At 38.8% G+C, this 8,785-nt stretch overlaps 1 pseudogene; it reads right to left on the reverse strand.

The window, feature by feature from the left end:
• Nucleotides 1-254: 254 nt before the first annotated feature.
• Nucleotides 255-8,124, reverse strand: LOC107761469 (UDP-glycosyltransferase 86A1-like; annotated as a pseudogene).
• Nucleotides 8,125-8,785: the final 661 nt, after the last annotated feature.

Consider the following 8,785-nt stretch of genomic DNA (forward strand, 5'->3'; position numbering starts at 1 on the left):
TTTTATTTTCAAGGGAATACAGGATGACCATTAATGCTTTCATTAGGGTTGACTATCGACATCACATCTCTTAGGGCGCGATCCAACCCTGTATGAATACGGGATATTTTACGGGATGGTAATATTTTGCAGTGTGGTTTAATTGCTGCTCCTCGGATTTTAAAGCAACCACATTTTTCTTTTGAATTTTGTACTTTAAGAAATTCACTTGAGATGATCCATTTATCGCCACTGCATCCTCTAATACTTTCCTGACTTTCTTGATTTGTTGCTTCATTTCTTCTTGATTTGTTGCTTCATTTCTTCTGCTAATTTTCCTCTCATCAAAAGTTTAACTTTCTCTTCCACTTCATCCCTCGTGATTGATTCCTTATCACAAAGATTAATCCCAATTTTTCTAATCATCAACCACTAATTTCCGATTAGTGAATTGATCAGTCAGCAAAGGAAAACAAATAAACGGAACAGAACACCATATACTTTCCAAGATCGAATTCCAACCCCAATGAGTCAAGAATCCTCCGACTGCTGGATGAGAAATTACCGCAGTTTGACAACACCACGGCACAACTAACCCTCGATCCTTAATAAAATCTTCGTAACCAATTGGTAAATAATCAGTTTCTTCCGAACTAACAATATTAGGACGAAGTACCCAAATGAAATCTACGTCACTGACCACTATGCCACTTGCAATTTCCATAATATTATCTTTACTAGTGTGAGCATAGCTTCCGAATGACACGTACAAGACTGAGCCATGCGGTTTGGCGTCGAGCCAAGTGGTGCAATCGGACTCGGACCACAGGCTCGTAGACACTGAACTCTTGGTGAAGCCAGGGGAGAAAAGTGGTCCAATTGCATAAACAGGCTGCTTCTCTTGTAATGCTGAAATGATTTCGGATTCGAGTTGTTGCACTGTGTTACAAATGATAAATTCTGCTTTTTTCACGTCTGTGAATACAGCTTTGTGGATTATTCGGTTCATCACCATATTTGTATCTGTTGGGAATAAACCCCTTACCAAAATAATATTCACGGTAATAAAGCGGAATAATAATGTAGCACCGAGATACGGTAATTAACAAGAATAAAAGAGTAACAATGACACCAAGATTTTTACGTGGAAAACCCTTCTGAATAAGGGAAAAAAAACCACGACCCCGAGAGGAACAACTGATATCACTATAGTAAGGAATTTTACACTTTGTAGGTCGGAGGTAAATACTCCAAAGACCACTACAACACTCAAAAGAAATAACCCTCTTTTGATATTCCCACCTCACTACAATATCGCTCACTCTCTATTTTCCTCACAGACTATTTTCTTATACCTTGTCTGTGAAACCTCACTCTTTCTTTCTCTCTTTGTTGGTGTGAAGAAATGAGAGTTGAAGCTCTCCTTTTATAGCCAAAGCTTCACCCTCTAAAGCCTACAATATTTGACAATTTACACACATTTTTCACAATTCAACAAAGTTGGCTACCAAACCAAAGAAATTCAACAAGGTTGGCTACCAACCAAACCAAGTCAACAAGGTTGGCTACCAAACCAAAGAAAACTCTTATTAGGCACATGCCTAATACTTCTTCAATGAGATGGACATCATCAATCTCCCCCTCCAGTCTCATTCATCCAGAGGAGGTAGCACTGTCTTCTAGTTTGAATGCATGCCGACAAGTTCTTTGCATAGCTCGAACTTGTTCCTTGGTACCACCTTGGTCAGCATATCTGCGGGATTCTCATTTGTAGAAATCTTCAAGACTTTTAGAGATTCATCATCTACCATTTCTCGAATCCAATGATATCTCACATCAATGTGTTTGGTCCTTGCATGGTACATAGAGTTCTTGCTAAGGTCTATTGCACTTTGACTGTCACAATAGACGACATACTCCTTCTGATGCAATCCAAGCTCTTGAAGGAATCGCTTGAGCCATATCATCTCCTTGCCAGTTTCTGTAGCAGCAATGTACTCTGCTTCAGTTGTTGAAAGTGCAACGCACTTTTGCAACTTAGACTGCCATGATATAGCTCCCCCTGAAAATGTAAACAAATATCCAGTACTGGATTTTCTGTTGTCAATGTCACCTGCCATATCAGCATCTGTATAGCCCTTCAAGATTGGATCAGATCCTCCAAAGCACAAACAATCTCCCGTGGTACCTCTCAGGTACCTGAGTATCCACTTGACTGCTTCCCAATGTTCCTTTCCAGGATTTTCAAGAAACCTGCTGACAACACCAACTGCGTGAGCAATATCAGGTCTAGTACATACCATTGCATACATCAAGCTTCCGACTGCTGAAGAATAAGGAACTTTAGCCATGTTCCCTTTCTCTTCCACTGTTGTAGGACACATCTTTTTACTCAACTTTAGATGACCAGCAAGAGGTGTGCTGACTGGCTTAGCATTCTTCATGTTGAAGCGTTCTAGTACACGTTCAATGTACTTCTCCTGAGATAGCCACAACTTTCTACTTGTTCTCTCTCGAACTATCTTCATCCCTAGAATTTGTTGTGCTGGGCCCAAGTCCTTCATATCAAATGACTTGGATAGATCTCCTTTCAACTTTGCTATCAACCCCTTGTCTTTTCCTACAATTAGCATGTCATCCACATACAACAATAATATAATAAAGTTATTCTCAGAAAATCTTTTGAAGTATACACATGGATCAGAATAGGTCTTTAGGTATGTTTGACTTTTCATGAATGAATCAAACTTCATGTACCACTGCCTTGGTGCCTGCTTCAATCCATAAAGACTCTTATTCAATTTGCACACCATGTGTTTCTTTCCAGCTACTTCAAATCCTTCTGGTTGCTCCATATAAATCTCCTCTTCCAAATCTCCATGAAGAAATGCAGTTTTCACATCCAACTGCTCCACTTCAAGATCTAGGCTAGCTGCTAAGCTCAAAATTGTTCGAATAGAAGTCATTTTAACAACGGGGGAGAAAATTTCGTCAAAATCAATACCTTTCTTCTGTTCGAAGCCTTTAACCACCAATCGAGCTTTGTATCTGACCAGCTTGCCATCTCCATCTTTCTTGAGTTTAAAGACCCATTTGCATTTGAGTGGTCTTTTACCCTTTGGAAGTTCAACCAGCTTGTATGTGCCATTTTTCTGGAGAGATTCCATCTCTTCTTGCATAGCTTTCATCCACTGGTTCTTTTCTGGATGGGACAACACCTCCTTAAGACTTTCTGGCTCCCCCTCATCACTGATGAGGACATACTCTGTGGAAGGGTACCTGCGTGACTCTACCCTTGGCCTCTCTGATCTCCTCAGAGGTTGATGTTGTTCTTCTCCCTGAGTGGGGTGCTCCACTTCCTCGACACCTTCATCAAGTTGCTCCCCCTGCTCAATAACCTCACCAGGTTGCTCCCCCTGCTCGGCAACCTCGTCGGTCGTACTTTCTGCACTTGTGGGATTGTTAGAAGTAGAAGGAATAGTAACAAAGTTAGGAATTATACCATTCTTCGCCTTTTCTGACATATCAGCAGCAGTTCTAACTTCACTTTCTCGGAAGACTACATCTCTACTTCTGATGACCTTCTTCTTTACAGGATCCCACAGTCTGTACCCGAACTCTTCATCTCCATATCCGATAAATATGCAGGGAATAGATTTATCATCCAGCTTTGTTTTCTGCTCTTTTGGTACATGTGCAAAAGCTCTGCAACCGAACACCTTCAGATGCGAGTAGGACACCTCCTTGTTGGTCCAGACTCTCTCTGGGATTTCAAACGCCAACGGAACTGATGGACTCCTATTGATCAGGTAACAGGCTGTCTGAACTGCTTCACCCCAGAATGACTTAGGCAGTTTAGCCATTCTGAGCATGTTTCTCACCTTCTCCACAATGGTGCGGTTCATCCTCTCGGCTACGCCATTGTGCTGTGGGGTTCCAGGAACTGTCTTTTCATGTCTGATCCCATGACTTGAACAATACTCTTCAAATTCCATTGAAGTGTACTCACCTCCATTGTCACTTCGGAGACGCTTTAGCTTTCGACCCGTCTCCCTTTCTACTAGAGCATGAAACTTCTGGAAAACTTGAAACACCTGATCTTTGGTTTTCAAAATATAAACCCATAATTTTCGTGAAGCATCATCAATAAAAGTAACAAAATATTTGTTACCGCCCATTGATTCAATTTCCATTGGGCCGCAAACATCAGAATATACTAAATCAAGTATATTCAATTTTCTTTCAGACGATGTCTGAAATGAGACTCTATGCTGCTTACCAAATAAACAGTAGTCACAAGGTTTTACAGTTGTACCTTTGGCATAAGAAATGAGTGATTTCTTGGCAAGAATCTGCAATCCCTTCTCGCTCATATGACCCATTCTTTTGTGCCATAAATCTACAGAAATCTCATCTTGTGCCGCGTTCAATTCACCTTGGCATATTTCTGCATTTGTCCTGTACAACGTGCCACGAGCAACTCCCTTTGCAATCACCAATGATCCCTTAGTGAGTCTCCACTTTTGATTTGCAAAATAACTCTCGTATCCATCTCGGTCTAAAGCAATTCCCGAGATCAAGTTCATCCGCAAATCAGGTACATGCCGCACATCCTTTAGAACCAATGTGCATCCGACATTTGTCTTGATACAAATGTCACCAATCCCCGCAATCTTTGAGTAACTTGTGTTACCCATTTTCACTGTGCCGAAATCACCTGCTACATATCTGCAAAAAAGATCTCTTACCGGTGTGGCATGGTGAGATGCCGCTGTGTCAACCACCCATTCCGACTCTGGACCTGACAGGTGCATGCATTCCTCTTCCTCATTTATAAAGAGGACAACATTATCATTATTTTGCACCATGGCGGCTGTGTTGTCGTCATTCTTCTGGCCACTGGTTTCACCTTTGCCCTTCCTTGGATTTGGGCAATCTCTTTTGAAGTGACCTGGTTGATTACAGTTGTAGCAATTTCTGACTCTTGATTTGGATCGGTTCTTTGACTTCCCACGAGCTCCGGATCTACCATAGTTGTTCGAACTCCTTTGATAACTCCTGCCTCTACCTTCTGTGATGAGAGCCTGTCCTTGATTTTCAGGCTTCTTTCTCATCTTCTCATTGAGTAGAAGAGCCGATGTGACATCTTTCAACTCAATAGTAGTCTTACCGTGCAGGATGGTTGTTGCCAAATTATCGTACGAAGATGGCAACGAGTTCAATAGCAAGATGGCTTTATCTTCTTCCTCGATTTTCACTCCGAGGTTGGCAAGCTGTGTGATTAGTCCGTTAAACACATTTAAATGTGACAAAAAATTCGTACCTTCACTCATGTGTAGGGCTTATAACTGTTTCTTCAGGTACAATTTATTTGTCAGCGTTTTGGACATGTATAGGCTTTCCAACCTTGTCCAAATTCCACGTGCAGTGTCTTCATCAATGATGTTATTTACCACATCATCTGATAAGTGCAACCTGATTGCACTAGCAGCTCTTTCATCCAAGTCAGCCCAATCCTCAGCTTTCATGGTATCAGGCTTTTTGGAATCAACATCTAGAACCTTGTGTAATCCTTGTTGGATGAGCAGATCTCTCATCCTTCTTTGCCATGTTGAGAAACCGTTATCTCCATTGAATTTTGCTACCTCGTACTTTACTCCGGACATTTTTATTTTTCACCAAGTATAGTACTACCGACAGTGAATAGTATTTCAGTGAACGAGCAGAACCTGTGCTCTGATACCAGTTGTTGGGAATAAACCCCTTACCAAAATAATATTCACGGTAATAAAGCGGAATAATAATGTAGCACCGAGATACGGTAATTAACAAGAATAAAAGAGTAACAATGACACCAAGATTTTTACGTGGAAAACCCTTCTGAATAAGGGAAAAAAAACCACGACCCCGAGAGGAACAACTGATATCACTATAGTAAGGAATTTTACACTTTGTAGGTCGGAGGTAAATACTCCAAAGACCACTACAACACTCAAAAGAAATAACCCTCTTTTGATATTCCCACCTCACTACAATATCGCTCACTCTCTATTTTCCTCACAGACTATTTTCTTATACCTTGTCTGTGAAACCTCACTCTTTCTTTCTCTCTTTGTTGGTGTGAAGAAATGAGAGTTGAAGCTCTCCTTTTATAGCCAAAGCTTCACCCTCTAAAGCCTACAATATTTGACAATTTACACACATTTTTCACAATTCAACAAAGTTGGCTACCAAACCAAAGAAATTCAACAAGGTTGGCTACCAACCAAACCAAGTCAACAAGGTTGGCTACCAAACCAAAGAAAACTCTTATTAGGCACATGCCTAATACTTCTTCAATGAGATGGACATCATCAGTATCATTAGACTGAAGATAAGAGAAATCATTTCTTAATTGCTTTCCCCCCTGGTATGTAATCTATCACGTCCTGGCTTTTGTCTCGCAAATCATGAAAATATAATAACAAGCATATATAGAATAAATATTAAGCTTTTGAAAATGATTAATATCATAGGCAATCCTAGTTAAAATATACATCTACGCTACTGCTTCAAGGAGAATCTCCCTACTTTACTATTCAATAGTTTCGAGTTCGATAAATATTTAAACATCAGCAAACAACTTATGATTTATAGTCTACATTGTCCACATGTTTTCTCCCAAAAAAAAAAAAGAAGACTGCACTTATATACGCTTACAATGTAAAGAATTTTTACACATCAGTGTGTTTTAACCAGAGGCGGATCCAGGATTTCAAGATGAGGGTCACTATTATAAACAGGTAGATCTAGATTCTCATTTGACGGGTTTAACTTTAGTCTCTTACCCTGAACCTGCTATACTTTTGAAATTATAGGTTTAAAATTATACTTTTTGAAATTTTACTGATTTTTACATATATATATCTATACTCAATGTCGAAAACAGGATCGTCCGGAGTGGGTTTTGCACCGCTAATTTCACTTTAGAGTTACACCCAATAATTATTGCACCATATGAGTCCTTGGGCATGGATGTGCGCGTGCGCGCGCGCGCGCGCACACACACACACACACACACACATATATATATATATATATATATATATATATAAGTAATTTTAAAAAATATTATATTGTTATAACTGAATAAGGGAATGGAGCATGGGTTCACGTGAACCCATACACTAAGGGTTAGATACGCCCCTAGTTTTAACCTATTATAGCAGGTAATGTAACCCTTATTTTCTAGATTAATACACCATTGTTATATAGACAATTACGTGTAGTTATCCTTTAGGTGACCTAGTAGTGTAAAAAGGTTTTTTACACTATCAATATATAGAAATTAAGCACAAAAAGATAATACCCAAAAGTCGACGTAAGAAGCATGTTAAAAATACATAGGCATTAAGTGGAGACTTACCAATACAATCGTAGTGGCCATTTTGTCTTAGCAAATCCAAGTGATAATACATACTTAAAACAAGAGCTGGTTCTGTCCAATACGAGACATTCACCAAATTATACTTTGGTTGATGGCCATACATAAAAAGTATCAGCAACTAGTATATTTGGTGGTGGATTTGAGAGGACTAAGTTTTCAACAAGCTCATCAACATGGGCACCAAAGTCATTTAGTATAGCTTCATAATATTTATCATGGTTAAGTGATCGATCAAAATCTATAGGGAAACCATCATAAATTGTCACATCTCGTATATCCAGGCCTGATTTTCGTGCACCCGAGAAAAGATCATCGCCCTTGATGCCATTTTTCAGCCGGGCTTTGGATATTTGGTGGTGAACTGATTGAGTGTTTACAAAAGTGATGGTGAAGCCATTGGATGCAGGTTTGATGGCTAGGTTAACAAAGGGAATTACATGACCTTGGAGAGGGTAAGGAAATAATATAGCATGAGGATTTTGGTGTGTTAGGTTCATTTTTTAAAGTGTATTAGGATGTCTCTCCCTTTAGAGATAGGGCGAGACAGGAACTTATTTCGAGTATTTATGACTCTGGTGACAACACGTTATAAGCGAATGATATGATTTTCTAGGAGTTATACGACGTACGGTTTCCCACTTTCTTCCTTTGTTTTGTGCTTACATGAGAGGGAGAGGTATATTTTCTAAAGTGAAGTGAATTTTAGGTTTTCTATAGCAAGGGGTATTCATATTTTTCTAAAATGAAGTGAAGTTGCGTGTCTTTTATAGAAAATTAAGATGATAAAGGTATTTTGTGGTAAGGAATATGATAGGTAGGGATGGAGTGAGAATAGTACGTAAAATGGTAGATGAACCACGTAATATGGTAGAGATAAATTGGAAGAAATGTCAGCAAATTAAATTTAACTTGATTTGCCATGAACGTGATGATAGTCCTTATTTTCGGGCATACATGTGATCGGACAGAGATGACAAAGAAATTTAATTAGGTTAGATAAATTAAAGACGTTAATTCTTACAAAATGACAAGTGACAAACTGATCTAGATCTAAATAAATGATTCTTTTTCTTGATTCTAACTTAAATTTCGTCGGCAAGATGTAAAACTCGCAGTTTTGTTCTTTGAAATTTTATCATCTCTCTCAAACATCAACTTAAGTATCTAGCCAAAGTGAATGAAAAAGGATTGTGTCTTGAATTGTATAAACTATTTAATTTATCTAACGATTTATGTTATTAGACTGTAAACACATAATCTTTTTGTTTTATTTTATGCGTCTTACTTTCCTTTTTAATCTGTTTAAATTTTTTTGCCTTTTTCTATATTTAGTAACTCTTTAATTCTAACTTTTCATGCTATATATTTAAGATCCACAAA

The sequence above is a fragment of the Nicotiana tabacum genome, chromosome 5, assembly GCF_000715075.1.
Source record: "Nicotiana tabacum cultivar K326 chromosome 5, ASM71507v2, whole genome shotgun sequence".
Lineage (NCBI taxonomy): Eukaryota > Viridiplantae > Streptophyta > Magnoliopsida > Solanales > Solanaceae > Nicotiana > Nicotiana tabacum.